This window comes from Diabrotica virgifera, chromosome 9, assembly GCF_917563875.1.
Source record: "Diabrotica virgifera virgifera chromosome 9, PGI_DIABVI_V3a".
Classification (NCBI taxonomy): Eukaryota; Metazoa; Arthropoda; class Insecta; order Coleoptera; family Chrysomelidae; genus Diabrotica; species Diabrotica virgifera.
This window is the reverse complement of record NC_065451.1, coordinates 225,013,973-225,030,903: the sequence shown is the minus strand read 5'-3', so window position 1 is coordinate 225,030,903 and position 16,931 is coordinate 225,013,973. Positions and strand designations below refer to the sequence as shown.

The 16,931-nt window shown below is 34.7% G+C and overlaps 1 protein-coding gene across 4 annotated transcripts in view; it reads left to right on the top strand.

Moving 5' to 3' along the window:
- The window catches only part of LOC114340015 (protein argonaute-2), a 185,464-nt gene that overhangs the window by 12,805 nt on the left and 155,728 nt on the right, over nucleotides 1-16,931 (top strand). For 2 of the 4 annotated variants that reach the window (XM_050660030.1, XM_050660033.1), the window contains exon 1: nucleotides 14,210-14,482. The exons of 1 other annotated variant lie outside the window; for it this stretch is intronic. The gene's annotated coding sequence lies outside the window, so the exon portion shown is untranslated. Of the gene's footprint in view, nucleotides 1-14,192; nucleotides 14,483-16,931 lie in introns of those variants that run through there. One more of the 4 variants, XM_050660029.1, reaches the window with a different exon arrangement.

Below are 16,931 nucleotides of genomic sequence, written 5' to 3'. Positions count from 1 at the left end.
TTCATCGTCTGGTGTGGTATCCTATAAAACAATTAACACACAAACATACGTTGCATTTTTTACACATTGTTCGTCCAGATGTTGTAGGTACATCTGTCTCCAGCACATCGCCTTCTACTGCTTGATGTAACAAATAGCCGAAGCGATCAAAACGAAGATCTGGCAAGTTCTGTCTATGTAGACTAGGTCTTCCTGTATATAAGGGACGACTTCCATATCTTGCGAGAATTGGGCTAATTCTCTCCTAAACGATAGCAAGGATATATTTTTTTTATTTTTTTTTTTATATAAATGCCATGAATTATATGGACTGCAACATCCAACAACCATGTTACAATTTGCCAGTACCATTTTTTACTGCAAATTGGTACTAGGTAGGTTGAAACACCTTGACCCATCCAGTCGGTACCCACCATATTTTGTTGTATTCAGCAATATAGTGAGGCCGACTCACTTGAATGTGGCCTTTTTCTTCATGAGAAAATCTTTTTACCGTGCCCAATGCTGAACCATCACAATTCGTAGATGCTATTGTAACAACAGAGTTATCTTTCCATCGCACCAGTAACACTATCGCTTCTGCTAACAAAAATCCACGACTGAAAAAAAATAAGATTATGACTCCGTAAGCGCCCACCGCAACCATATGGTAACGGCGTACTTTGACTATTCCTACCGAATTCGCTACATTTAATTGTTGATAAAATAAAACAATTTATAATAAGTTGGGGTATAATAAACTTAATTTTTTTTTAAATATGCAAATATAGTTACTAGAAGACTATCAAAAATTGCTTACGCAAAACGGACGTCCATCTTTTTCTATAAATTTAAACCACACTGTCATATGATTATCTCTCGACGGTTGAGAAAAGGCTAAAATACGAATCCGTTACGTTTTATAGGTGCCTGAAGTATTCCTAGAAACGATAGTTCTCAAAATATGTAGCTGACTAATTCCATGGGCATACCGCAGAATTTTTAAAAATCATGTGTTTTACGTTACCACATTATGGTAACGCTGGGCGCTAATGGGTTAAATCGCCAATAACTCGAAAATATCAACTTTTGAGAAAAATGACACCAGACTTTTTTGTTTAAAATGCAAAAGTGAGATCTTTTGAATTTGTTTAAAAAAATTATTGTTTAAACAATTTCTGATATCGAATCACAAACTTTTTCATACGAGAGCGGTCGCACAACAGGGACTAACATGCCCAATCGTGGTGTAAAAAATGTAAACAGGTGGTCTTTGTATCAACATTACCTATCCCATCGCTTTCAGACGTTCGCCAGACTATGTCGGTCGGTCTCTTTCTTAACAATTGGTGCCACGTTGCCAGATTTCTTATTTTTTTATTAATGCTTTCTTAATCACCATAATAACCCTGGTTTTGTTGGTAAACAAACTTTCATTAATAAAATATAGCCGGGTGAGTATCGCTGAGAATTCATATTTTATTGCTGTCTACGACTATTAAACTGTACTTGTTTATTCGGATACTCGTATTAAATCACGTTTAGAAAATAGTCTCTTATTCTTCTTCTTCTTTCTTAGTACGTTCTTTAACGGTAAAATATTGCAAAACCTCTAAATTTTAAAGAACCACTTGGATTGACATAAAATTTGGCATACATATAGCTAACAAGTCAAAGAAAAAAAGTGATATTGTGCCGATGTGTCCTTTTGCCCTGGGGGTGGCTTTCCCCCCTTCTCGGGGGTGAAAAAAAAAACTTCCAAATTAAGTCCGGATATGGATAAACTGACTAATTTTAAGCAACTGTTGTTCTATAGAGTTTTTTCGTTAAGTCAATACTTTTCGAGTTATTTGCGAGTGAATATGTTCATTTTTCAACAAAATAACCACGTTTTTAGACGGTTTTTCGCAAATAACTCTAAAAGTAAGTATTTCGTCGAAAAAACATTATTGATAAAAATATAGCCTGTAAGAAAGTGATAATAATGTATATATTGGGTCTCTAGACCTAGTAGAGGCAGAGATATAGCTACCTAATGAAAAATAGGTTCGTATTCGTCAAATTCCAAATCGAATATTTTAACGTGAAATAATCAAAACACGAAGCACTTTTTGGGAAAAACTCATTACAACTTTTTTAAAGTGTTTAAAAAAGCTTTATTTTTGTTTTATAAAAAAAATTTCTAGCGTCAAAAGTAAACAAATTACGCTCAAAATGAAGTTAATGCCTTTTTTTTGGTAAAAAATCGGAAAAATCACCGCCTAATATCATCTAAAATGAACATAATCGTTACCACTTCACAAGTTAATTTACTCGCGTATGTATTGTTTATATGATCTGTAAGTTTCTTCGGTTAAAAGTTCTTACTTTTGAAAGGGCTATAGATGAAAGGGCTTGAAGAAGTCACTAAACACGAGTGTACTCAACATTTTAAACAGCCATATCTTAACCAATTTTGGTCATAGAGAAAAACAAAAAATACAAAATATTTAGAAAATAAACTGCGACTTTTTTTATTATTTAAGATTTTTGGTATTTCGAATAATTTTTAAGTTATTTTCAAAAAAGGCATTTTTTTTCTAAATTAAAAATTTTAAAAATTTTACTTTAAAACCAAATTTTTTTAAAAATAAGCACTTTGAATGGATGAAACTTACCGATCATATAAACACAACATAACTAAAGCAACTTCTGAAGCGATAACGATTAATTTCATTTTAGTTGCTAATTAGGGGGTGATTTTCCCGATTTTTTTTGCCAGAGCAAAAGGGACCAACTCTAGTTTGAGCCTAATGTGCTTACATTTGATGCTAGAAACTTTTTTTATAAAAACAGAAATAAAGATTTTTTTAAATACTTTAAAAAAGTTGTAACGAGTTTTCTCCAAAAAGGCTTCATTCTTTGGATATTTTCACGTTGAAATATTCTATCTGAAATTTGGCGAATATGAACCTATTTATCAGTAGCTATAACTCTGCTTCTACCAGGTCTAGAGACCTCATGCATCAACCATTTTTTTCACTTTTTTACAGGCTATATTTTTGCGGAGAATGGTTTTTTTCGACAAAATACTTACTTTTTGAGTTATTTGCGAAAAACCGTCTAAGAACGTGGTTATTTTGTTAAAAAATGATCATATTCACTCACAAATAACTTGAAAAGTATTGATAAAAAAACTCTATAGAACAAAAGTTGCTTAAAATTAGTCAGTTTATCCATTTCCGGACTTATTTTGGGCGTATGTTTTTTCACCCCCGAGAAGGGGTGAAACTCACCCCCAGGGCAAAAGCACACATTGGCATAACATCACTTTTTTCTTTGACATGTTGCTATGCGTATGCCAAATTTTTTTCAACCCAAGTGGTTCTTTAAAATTTACAGCAAAAACCGTGAAATAATGTACTATCTCAGCTTTTCCCTTTTTAGGGGTCGCTGAAAGATAGCATCTTAAGTGTTTAATATTTTGAGTGAATCTTCAGTTTAATATTCCCATCCTACTCCTCCTAAGTGCCTTCTTTATTGAGGTTGGCGATCAATATTGCAAAGGACCAGGCAACACTCCTTATGGAAAAGTGGTCCCGGTCAAATTTGATGAAAGTTTGGTCAATGATACTTCTTGATGTGTAGATTAAAAAAGTCCATGGCACCTGGGTCTGAATAACTACTATTCTCGAGTTACAGCCTTCTGAAGTTATTGGATTCGGGTGCTTGGTTTACGTTATGTACACTAATTTACGGTCAAGTGAACGAAAATATTTATTATTAAAAGAAGAGAAACTCATGTTCTTCATACATACTTGCGTGTTGTATATGAATTTGTGGTCAAAAATAGTTGGATCGTATTTTAGTCTTCAGAAAACCTCCGAAAAGTCTTCAGAAAACTAAAGAAGTGCGGTATAAAAGGTGCTGCTAGATCGATATAAGCATTATCATGTTTTCATGAATGCTTCTCAGTTATGGAATACCAGCAAAACTACAGTTCCGCCTTATCTTTAAAAAACTACTTGACAGTGGCGGATCTAGGGGGGATGGGGGTAATTCCACTCGTAACATGTTCCAGAATAATTAAAGAAAAAATTGTTGAAATATAAAAAAATACATTAGTTGACATGAAACTTGTGCCGCATATCAGATATAAGACAGGTAGAGAACATGGACTTGATTTCAATACAAAAAAAAACAAATTAAATGGTAGTTTGTAAATGCTAAATATTAATTACAATTGTCTATGGAAAAATCGGGTTTAAATCATCTTCGACTATTCGTATGTTAACATTTTGCTGATTTCGGTTAGATGCATCATACGTCGTGTTAACTAACGACTTATTAGGATACTTAACATTGGGTTGATGTCTTGCAAAGCCTAAAAACCATAACACACTGGTGATATGAGCACAAGTACCTACCGTTCTCGCACCAGATTGACAGGTACAGTAGTACCCGTTAATCGGTTCTTCTACAGGCTCATCTTCATCATTATCTTCATCAACCGTATAGGAAATGAATACTTGGTGTTTTGTAGCTTGCCGAAACCTAGAAAATATTCGAACTCTTATGAATCCCGGTTCATCCATATTCTCATCAATTTGAAACTCTTCGTCATTTTCTCTTATTATTTTATCTTGTATGTAAGATGGTGCCAGTTTAATTTGATATATCCCAATCGTAAGGTCTTTTAGGTAGTCTAAGTCGAAAACAGGAAAGTTAGCAAAATCATGATTATGAAGCCTTCTCCATTGACCATTTCTTCTATATGATTATACCTAAGTATGAATATTATAGTTGTTATAAAAATAACCCTACAAAATTATTCTCCATAATATTTTGTATTAAAAAGCTCATCATCATTGGCTGTAGAACCCCTGGTGGACCTCGGTCTGTTCGAGAATCAGCTTCCATTCCATTATATCCTCCGCCTTGGTTTTCCAATTTCGTACTCTTAACACCCGTAACTCATCTTATCTGGTCCTTAAATCGTACTCTGGGCCATGGGCGCCCATACCCATGGGCAGGGGGCCGTAACCCCCCTGGCTTTTCCGGTGCTTTGAATTATATATGGTTATTCAAAGTACATATACAAAATATAATGTGCAACATCTTCACGTTTGCCACCCCCCCTAAAAAATTTTAAATGGGCGCCCGTGCTCTGGGCTTACGTCTTTTCGTCACACTATCCGCTCTTTGGTTATAAATGTGTTGTGATGGCTCCATCTCGTCCATTTTCGTTAAATAAAGTTATTTCATTAATTCTGGAACATGTTACCGGTGGAATTACCCCTATCCCCCCTAGATCCGCTACTGTTCAGTAGTTTTCTAAAGATAAAGCCGAACTGCAGTTTTGCTGGTATTGCATAACTGAGAAGCATTCATGAAAACAAGATAATGCTTATATCGATCTAGCAGCACATTTTATACCGCACTTCTTTAGTTTTCTGAAGACTTTTCGGAGGTTTTCTGAAGACTAAAATACGATCCTACTATTTTTGACCACAAATTCATATACAACACGCAAGTATGTATGAAGAACATGAGTTTCTCTTCTTCTAATAATAAATATTTTCGTTCACTTGACCGTAAATTAGTGCACTTAATGTAAACCAAGCACCCGAATCCAATAACTTCAGAAGGCTGTAACTCGAGAATAGTAGTTATTCAGACCCAGGTGCCATGGACTTTTTTAATCTACACATCAAGAAGTATCATTGACCAAACTTTCATCAAATTTGACCGGGACCACTTTTCCATAAGGAGTGTTGCCTGGTCCTTTCTCTCTGTTCTGGGTTCTGTGCTTGATGAATTAAGACATTTTTCCTGTTGTATGGGTCCAATCTCCGATGCTTCATAGCCAAGATTTTTTCTTCCTTCCTATACCCGTTTTACCTTCGATCTTGCCTTCTAATATTACCTGGAGCTGCTCAAATTCCCTATGGCGCGTTATGTGTCCTATATGACGTCTTTCTAATTTTGATAGTGTTGACCAGATGTTCGTGTGATCATTATTTTCAATACTTCTTTTCAGAACAAATGTACATGACCATAAAGTTTAGGTGTAGGTGTAGGTACAGGCCATTTGGTGTACTTCCTGTGGTGAGTCGCCCTCCCATTGTCTTCTCCTGGCTTTGGTGAGGCTAAAATAACGTTCCTGATGTAAGGATGGGGCCTTTAACAATGGAGGATAACTGGAGAGCAGTCTATTCATTTCGATATCAAGCTTGTCATGGTCGATGGGTAGTTAGCTTGGATCTTTTTATATTTTCTGAGAAGATTATCACTTCTTCGTAGGTTCGGCGGTGGAATGTGACTCAGAATGGGAAGCCAATAGTTCGGTGTTGGTCTAATGGTACCTGAAATCATTCGCATTGTTTGGTTTAACTGGGTGTCAATAATCTTCGTGCGTTTGCTAGTAAGCCATACCGGGGAAAAATACTCAGCTGCCGAGTATACAAGTCTGAGAGCGGATGATCTGAATACGGAAGTTGAGGAATCCAATGTGGTGTCACATAGCATTTGGATTTTGGTATTTCGCGTTTTTAGTTTTGCTGCCGTTCTTTATAGGTGTTCTTTAAAACTCAAAGTTCTGTCAAGGGTTACTCCAAGATATTTTGGTGTTGAGTTATGAGTTAGTAGTCTGTTTTCAAACTGAAAGAAGAGTTTTTTGTTGGCTTGGGCATTATGTAGGTAGAATCAGTAGCCTCCACTTGCGGAAGTATTCACCCATAATGGCAAGGTCACCCGTTAAAATTGTTTCTGTAACAGTTAATAATAAAGAGCAGTGGCGGCTCGTCAGAGGAGGCAAGGGAGGCACAGCCTCCCCATAAATTTTTTACACACTCTACACTGTTTTGTTTATCATGAATCGCGAAAACAACAAGCAGTCTCACTATTATACAACGTGTAAATTCCATATTATCACTAATTATCCAAACGTACGGAGCATTAGCATTAGAACGCATGATCGCGTCTCAGTTTTATTACATATTATTGTAGGCAGGACCCTGGGTTATCCCGAGATTCATGAACGGAGACGAGAAGCCCAGCAGACTCCGTTGCTAATGCTCTGTGCAGCGCAGCAGGCGTTTAAGGAGACCCGGTCTCCTAACAGTGGCATCTACGGTGCCATCACACGCTGCCCGGAGATATACCAAGGGAGGCAGAGTAGCTTCTCGGCTCCGTTGCGTGGTTGCGTACGTCTCGGGACAACGAATTTTAGGGTCCTGACTAAAAATAATGAAAAATCTAAAAGTGAGAATTTTGTTATGAAATTTGGTATGTGGGGTTATAATAATATTTGGAACAACGTGCTCAAAAAACTTTTTCCGATATCTCTAACTCAAAGCAAAATATCGGTAATTTATCGTGTTTTTGAATTCGCAGTAGGCCGCGTTTAGAATTAAAAAAATTCAGTTGAGTATCTTAAAAAATTTGAAGCTTCATTATGTATGGACGGCAAAACTTCAAATCTGTATTTATTTTGATATGCATAGGTATCTATTTACTAATAGATGGAATTGTTAATAAATAAACGACACAAACTTTGGTATTAAACTTTTACAATTAGACTAACTATTTTTAAAATGATATGATATCATGAAAATTATGAATTAGGATGATATTATGAAATGTAAATAAAAAATGGTCAAAAAATGGGGCCTTAAATTACATTTTTTGGCGCATTTTTTTGCTAGTGCACATTTGTCTAGATATTTTACAGTTAGGTATAGCCTCCCCTATTGTAAAAATCACGAGCCGCCACTGATAAAGAGAAAGAAAATATGGTACACGACAATTAGACCGAAATCATTAGACCGAAAGCAGTAGACCGAACTCATTAGACCGAAAAGCACTTTACCGAAAGCTCACTAGACCGAACAGCATTAGACCGAAATGGTAAATAAATTTAAAGAGTTTGCAGTAAAGTATGCTAAGATTTTGTATATCTGTCTTTTTGTTTATTGTATTATTTTGTATTATTTTATATATAGACTGTGTAAATTGTTACTCTGTACAGTCTGATATGAAATAATTTTCATCCGTTAAACAAATTAGTGACGGTAAAAATAAATTAAGGGTAGAGTGACGTTAACACCATTTTAACTGTTTATAATAACCATCCAAATAACATTTAGTTGTAATTACATTAGTCTTATCTCGAAAACTTTTTAACACAGTAAAACGAAAACTTTTTAACAGCTGAAGACAAAGAAAGAAGAGCTTTAAGGAGACGTTGGTGCTAGATTTCTTTTTCTCATTTTTATTTCCAAATTAGGAATAAGAGTTCAAATTGATCCGATAAATCGATACAATCTATATTTGTTCTTTTATCTACACTATATTTACAGAAACTGATAGTTGCCTGTACAAATAAAGACACCCTACCCTAACATTAATAATTCAGCTGTTAAACTATAATCTAAAAAGTGCATTCTAGATAATTTCCGATTAATAGCAGCGCTGATTTGAAATTTAGTAAAATACTAAACAATTTATACATATTTCTTTACCATTATCATTTATATTTTGATTTTTTTTAAAGTTCGGCTATTTTTAGAACTCCAAGAAATAAAAAAGGAGAGTATTTAAAAAACCAAGATCAAGGGTATGCTGGCAACACTGCTCCAACGTGCTCAAAATGCATAATTATAGTGGGGGAGCTTAATGTATCAAGAAGGTGTGAAGGTAGGGTTAGAAAATGGTTCCAAAAAAGCATTCTAGGATACTACGCCATTATGCTTAACATTATAATGCTTACTATACATTAAATTTTATTCTAGAAAGCCATTTTTTAAGTATAAAATCAATAAAAATGAAGCTTATTTTAAAAAATAAGGAAACACAAACAACTTTTTACCTGTTATAAGCTCTTTTTAGATAGAACAGGAGATTATTGATTGGAATTAATTTCCATTTGAAGAACAAGAAGCATTCATCATCATCAGTGGCGCTACAACTCTTCGTGAGTCTTTGCCGCGTTTACTATTGCCTTTTGCCTTCCATGTTTGTCAGTCCTGTGCCACTAATTCCCATTGTCACACTCCCATTTTCTCTAGATCTTCTTTGACTGCATCTCTCCACCTTTTCTAGGCCGCCCTACAGACCTTCTTCCATCTGGCCTTTCCCAGAACACATTGTTTATAAGGCGATTGTTGTTACTGCGTATCATATGACCTGCCCATCTAACTCTATTAGCCTTTAATATATCTGACTAGATTTTCTTTTCCGAATAGAGACTCTAGCTCGTTATTGTATCTGCGCCTCTATTCGTTTGTCACGCTGTCTCTGCAAGGGCCATATATCATTCGAAGGATTTTACGTTCCCACAGCAGCAATTTATTTACTTCTCTTTTTGTTAGCGTCCATGTTTCGCTTCCATACGCGACTGCTGGTCGTATTATGGTCTTATATATCTGGATTTTTGCACCTCGTGAAAGAAGTTTTGACTTCATTAGATGTTTCATTGCAAAGAAAGCTCTGTTTCCTGCCATTATTCGCGTTTCAACTTCTCGCTCTAATTTGTTGTCATTTGTGATTGTTGCTCCTAGATATTTAAATTCTTTAACCACTTCGAAGTTTTTTGTAAAGTATTACAAAGTATTTTGTTTTGTCTTTATTTATTTTTAGACCGATGTTTAATGCAGCTTCTTCAAAGCTCAAGAAAATATCCTTATATCCTTAATTTCTAATGTTGATTGTGCTACTGCGTCTACGTCGTCGGCAAAGGCGAGTATGATTTTTGCTCCCCGAGCAGTTATGTCTGGTTTGATTTTTGGATAAATTTTTTGCATGACATATTCTAAGGCCAGGTTAAACAATAATGGGGACAACGGATCTCCCTGTCTCAGTCCAGAATTTAGGCAGAAAGCATTTGATATTTTTCCCCCTATTCTAACTTGTGCAAAGAGTTACTTACACACACATTTGTGTTACCGCAGCTAGTTTCTTGGGTACGCCGAGCTCGATCACTGCCTTCCATAATGTTGCACGATTAATTGAATCATAAGCCTGTTTGAAGTCTATAAAGAGCAGATGAACGTCCTGATTATATTCCCAATACTTTTCAAGCATTTGTCTTATTGTAAATATTTGATCAATAGTCGATCTGCCAGGCCTGAAACCACACTGGTAGTTTCAGGCCTGCGGCAGATCGACTATTGATCAAATATTTACAATAAGACAGATGCTTTATAGAAGCATTTATACAAAGCATTATAGAATTAAATAATTTTTAATACATTACAATACAATTTTAATACATTATTAAACTATCCATTCAACATTTCATGTTTAATGAAGTTTACATCATCTTTATTTAAGAATATGAAGAGGCTTGTAACATCCTTAACTTTCTTCTGGTTCACCTCTGGTCTGGGACATTTAGTTGTAGTGATGAAACTGTTGTACTCCTTATTTCCAAAATCTCTACATTTGTACAGTTCAAAGTTTTCTGTATAACTTTGAGAACATGAAACGCCACCGCTACGATCATACTTTATAATATCGTAATCAACTATTTTCAATGGGAAATAAGCCACAATTTTACAAAAAAAAAAAGATTATTAAAGTTTCGATGCCCAAGTCGGGTGACGTTGTCAAAATACAAAATAATACTGGGTAACGTTAATAAAATAATTTTTTTGGTAAAAGTGTGGCCTATTTTCCATTGAAAATAGTTAATTATAAAAATGCCACAAGGAAATAGCTTTAGAACAACATTATAACATCGTACTTTTGTGGCAATTTTCCGTCTTGCTAAGGCGCGTAGAATAATATATTGCTTGTACTATTTCAGCGACTTTAAAACAGTACTGCCGGTTGCAACTCTACAACCGGAAGTCCGGGGTCAAATTTCTCATCTTTAATACTATCCTTGGGTTATAAGTTTCATTATATAGACACCTCATTTGTAATTCTATCTGTTTTAATAACGGAGGAGTTATATTCCCGGACAGACAGGCATGAATCCGGAATTATATATTTCGTTTGTACTATTTCTGCGGCTATAAAACAGTACTTTCGGTTACAATTCTAAAACCGGAAGTCCGAGGTCAAATTTATCACTTTTAATATCATTCTTGGGTTATAAACTTTCATTCGACACCTCATTTGTCATTCTACCTGGTATAATGACGAAGGAGTTGTGTTTACGTACGGACGGACGGACGGACAGACGGACGTGGATAATTCAACGTTTTCATGTTTTTTTCAAAATGGGAGAAAACAATAAAACTCGCAAGACAATAAAAACACCGGTACGTTAACCTCACTAAAATACAAAACACCTGCAGAAACCATATCTATAAACAATCACATGGGTGAAAAAACAGCTTGCACACTAATATTCAAACAGTTCTACCAACCTCATTTTTAAAGATAAATACATGAAAGTTATACCCATAGATATAGTAACAAGTAGATTAGGTCAGTTCCGAAAAATAGCGTAACGCGGAGCAGTTCGGGTCGGTGGTCTATCTCTCTTTACCGGCGCTTAGCTTTCTCTCTCTAGCATGTGATGGCCGCCGTTTCTGAATTTGTGTCGTTCCATTACTCCCACCTCTTGGTAGATACGCTCACACTCGCACGACAGACAAAGATAGCTGGACCACCGTACTTGATATTGACGTTACACAGTTACACCCCGATGAATTGAGTGGCATATAACTAGCCTAGTCTATTGTTAACATGTCTCTGGTTATACCATTGAAAAGGGGAAAACATGGCGGACCTAAATAGCCTTCTTCTAATGGCGCTACAACCCTTTGTGGGTCTTGGCCTGCTTAACAATGTTCATCCATTCTGCCCTGTCGGATATTTTCCTTCGCCACTGCCTGATGTTCATGGTTTTAAGATCCCTCTCTACGTCGTCTATCCATCTTTTACGGGGCCTTCCTCTTGTTGTTCTGTTTCCTTGGGGCTTCCATCTCTGGATTATTTTTACAACTCGATTATCTGGCATTCTTTCTAGGTGACCAAGCCAGTTTAGTCTTTGCGACTTTACAAATGTAAAAATATCTGCGATCCGCATTAGTTCATCCATCTCGTGGTTCATTTTAATTCTCCACGAACCATCGCTGCATTGGGTTTGTCCAAATATCTTCTTTACTAATGTATAAACATTTTCAATTTCTTTGCAACACGAAAATGCAGCAGCTGCATAATACTCTGGTTAAATCGGAGAGTGCAGGAAGAGTCTATACCGGTTTCAGAGGTCTTTTCCCCTCATCAGTAGTCCCATATCCTCTTCTCTCCGATTTCTCCAGGCATCACACTTTGGGCCTTTCCGAATTGCAAAGAAAGAAATGTCACGTATGAACTAGAGCCATCTACCGAAAATCAAAGTAAGTTATTAATCGAAGTAGCACAGAAAACGACAATAAATATCGTTCCCATACCACTAGATTGACAACAGGTGGAATACTTTCTTTGGTTACACTTCCTGAGATTTTCAAAATTTATATATCAAACAGGATGCCGAGGAAATTAAGATGAGAGAATTTTAAATAATTCACAACTCATCTGCTCAGCGTGGTAAAAGTTCCAACAAGAAAGATTCCTTAATATTCCTACAAAAGAGTAAATGAATTAAAAATGTATAAACATTTTCAATTTCTTTTCAACACGAAAATGCAGCAGCTGCATAATACTCTGGTTAAATCGGAGAGTGAAGGAAGAGTCTATACCGGTTTCGAAGGTCTTTCCCCCCCTCATCAGTAGTCCCATCTTAATTTCCTCGGCATCCTGTTTGATTTATACATTTTGAAAATCTCCGGAGGTGTAACCAAAGAAAATATTCCACCTGTTGTCAATCTGGGGGTATGGGAACGACATATATTGTCGTTTTCTCTGCTACTTCGATTGATAACTTACTTTGATCTTCTTTACTATTTTGAGCTTAAATATTCTCAGTTGATTTTCATCAGTGGATGAGAGGGTACACGTTTCACATATTCACATCCATAGATAACGTGTGATCCAAAATTATTGTCACCATTGGTGGCTCTGAACGACAGAGATAGCTATACAGTGCATGTCTATTCTTAATTTAGATATACTTTCCATAGAGGTACATATTAACATAGAGGGAGCCTACCTTCCGCGCTTCCTGACGACAAGATCTCATGGACTGGTTTGCTGCACCTCTTTCTAACACATTGTATCGAAAATCTATGATGACATTCAGTGTGCATCTCTGCATCTCTTTCTAACACATTGTATCGAAAATCTATGATCACATTCAGTGTAAATATAGGCACGGAAGAGGAGGACAACTGTAGCAGCTTTACTATGCGTAAGAGTGAAACAGCACTAATCCAAATAAAAAAGATGGTGTCGTCACTTCGTTCTGAATGACACTCTCTCTATGCTAATATATAACGCTATGATACTTTCCAGTTTACGTCAACTTTGCAGTGTACGTCAACTTAACAAGAATAGTTAGGTTATGTAGAGATGTTGGTGGTTGACATATACAGCATCTTGTTTGATTTTATTTATTATTGTTACTTGTAATTTTGTTAATTCTTTTTATTTTTGATTTAAGTTCTGTATTAAAGGTTTTGACTGATTTTTTATGTTTTTATAATGGTAATCAAAATTAATTGATAAACCAATGATATAAATTCAGGAGTAAAACAAGACATACTTAATTTTTTGCACGGCTAGCTTTGATCCCAATAATTGTGGATCGCTCGTTATGTGACCACTAGTCTAATTAATGTTTTTTAAATTCTAAGTTTAGACTCACGGGACCTAAATAGCCATTCTGCTTAAAAGGGGCACATGAGCCTATGTGCCCTTCTCACGTCGACAGCCTCAATTACAAACCAATGCGAATTTTTATAAAATATAAATAAATAATCAATGAAGTTACTTTTTGGCACATATCTATAGGGCTTTTCATTCAGTCATTTGTTTCGAGCTTCTGTCATATGACAGAAGCTCGAAACAAATGACAATCGATGAAAAGCCCTATTGATGTTGACAGTGACAATCACACATAAAGAAATCACATACGTTCAAATAATAAAGATATGGAAAACCTCAACTATTTTCCAAAGTGCTACAGCTATCAGCCAAAAATATTAAAACTATTAGCGTATTAGGCTAAAATAAAGTATTCCTTCCCACATTAAAGTGGGTCCCTACGTCATTTAGTCAATAATCGGCCCTACTAAAACACCACGCAGGCGCAGCATTTATCTCGCGAATCCAGACACACGATACACGATTGTTATCCAAATAAGACAAGTGCGACATTCGTCAAAAATTTCGTGTTTTGAAAACATTGTCGGACTGACATGTGTAGAGTTTTCTGTGAAAGTTTTGTCTCGTCTCAATTTAGTGCAACCATTGTTTTCGTGTGTCAGATTCGTAAAAGTCCGCGTGGTTCAAAGACGTAGTTAGTGTTTTTGTATACAATGCTGTTTTCCCGGTAGTTAGTAACCTTGAATTATTATAAGAATTGTTACCCTAGGACAAGCACCCAAACTTTGTTGTTACCACCGAAAACGTAAGTAATTTCTGTTTTAATATTTAATCGACAAAACACAGCGTCAAAATGAATAGATTTATAATTCATAAAATATTTTTGCTTATTCACGAAAAAACTCGGCAGTGGTTTGTTGTTTATGTTTTGAAACTTTCTCTTTCCGTAAAAAGTTACTTTAGTCTGTTTTAAAAATACTTACGTAAGTAAGAAAATTAATTTGTAAGTATTGGTAAATACCTAGTTTTTTACCTAGTGAGTTTTTGTTGGAAATAACATGTGGTCGGGTATTTATCTGTCAGAGCTGATAATGATAAGACAGCTTGCCGCACTTATCAATTTTTAGTCGGTGGTTCATTAAAAACATGAATTCAAATGTTTGAACGTCAAATAGAATTCTTTTTAGAATAGAATTCGTTTTTTAGTTAACACTTTTAACAAAGGTGATTCCTATGGATATTGCCCTACTGACGTATAGTCCGGGATGTATGCTGGCCCCCGTGGTAAATTATTCCAGTTCGTTTTTTTTGCACAAACTTACTCAAAAAGAAGTCCTTATAACAAATCCACAGAGTGACAAGAGGTACCGCGGTCCGAAAATTATTCAAAGAATTTTTTTAACAAATTCAAAAAATCACTTTTTTTACTTCGGACAATTTTTTTTATTTTTTTTTAGATTCTTTGGGTCATTCTGAGCAAAAAACGTCTCTTGTGATTTTCCTCTAAAATTGATTGTTGTCAAGTTATGCGCGATTTAAAATTTGAAAAACGCGAAAATAGCCATTTGTTAAGGCTTAATAACTCGGTTAAAAATTATTATTATGAAAGTCAAAAAGTGTACAAATCAAAGTTTAAAGCCCCCCCTACAAGATCCTGAAGAAATTTTTGTCATTATTTTATCACAATGAGCGCTAATTATTATTAACAATGAGCGCTAAGCGCGTATTGAAGAGGCCGTCCAATGGTGCATCTCTCTCGCTCTCACGCGTTTGTGATAATTTACTTTACCTGATAAATTACTTTCTTTCGCTTAATGTTGTTAATGACAAGTATATTGTTTATTTATAGTCCAGGGCGCATCTGTTTTGAGATGGACGTTGAGAGGTGACTCAAATATTTTTGCAGAAATTTCTTGAAAATAACTCAAATAATAATATTTGAGTTATCCTCCCACTCAAAATGGTCCGGAACATTGTTTAAATAATCAAAATGTCAAAATATGAAGGAAAAATTCGATTTTTTTATTGGTTTTTTGATTATAACTTTAAAACTATTCATTTTTGAGAAAAGTTGTACTAACATAAAAGTTGCGTAATTAAATTTCCTACAATATAGAATTGGTTAAAAATTTAAAAAATTGTCACCCTTGTTGCAAAATAGCAATAATTGCAAAAAAAAACATACGAAAACAAGTATTCGCATTTTACGTTTTTCAACCATTTATGCTACACTTAGGACCTTCATATTTTACCCAGAAAAACTTTCTGATATAGTAAAACAACACTGTAAATTTTATTAAGATCGGCTTAATAGATTTTGCAAAATAAATTTTGCAATCCAGCTTTCGCAAAAAAATTCATTTTTTTTTTAAATGTTGCAGGACTGAAAATAAAGCAGATAGCAAGTTGAATTTTCTTTTACTTATAGAAGTGTACTGTACCTTTCATTTGCAATATGCAAAATTAAAATGGATTAATTACCACGGCGTCAGGAAATTTTTTAAATAAACATTAATTTTTGGTGCTTCGCGCAGGACAGCGGTGTTCGATTCACACAAGTTGATTTGCACCAAAATTTCTTCCAATCTTTATCTAATATATTATTTTCTTACTCTATATTTTGTTGTATTTTAATATTTTAATTCCACAAAAATCAAACTAATTTTATTATTGTTTGTGAAATATTGTTTAAACAATTGCATATGTTTAAAAATAATAAACTTTTATTCTCTAAGTTAAAATATATGAACAAAGAAAGTTCTTGCTAAAAAAAGTGTTATTTCCAAGCATAGAGTATGTGTTTTTATTTTGCAATAAACAAATTTATTTATTTATATCTAAATGTAATAAAAATTAAAATGTATCACATCATTATCAAAGGTCATTGGAATGCCCAATCAGAGCAAACTATCCGCTGTCCTGCGCGTAGCACCAATAATTAATGTTTATTTAAAAAAATTCCTGACGCCGTGGTAGTTAATCGATATTAATTTTGCAAATTGCCAATGAAAGGTACAGTACTTACACTTCTATACGCAAAAAAAATTTCAACTTGCTATCTGCTTTATTTTCAGTCCAGTAACATTTTGAAAAAATGAATTTTTTTTGCGAAAGCTTTATTGCAAAATTTATTTTGCAAAATCTATTGAACCGATCTTAATGAAATTTACAGTATTGTTTTACTGTACCATAAAGTTTTTCTGGGTAAAATATTAAGGTCCTAAGTGTAGCATAAATGGCTGAAAAACGTAAAA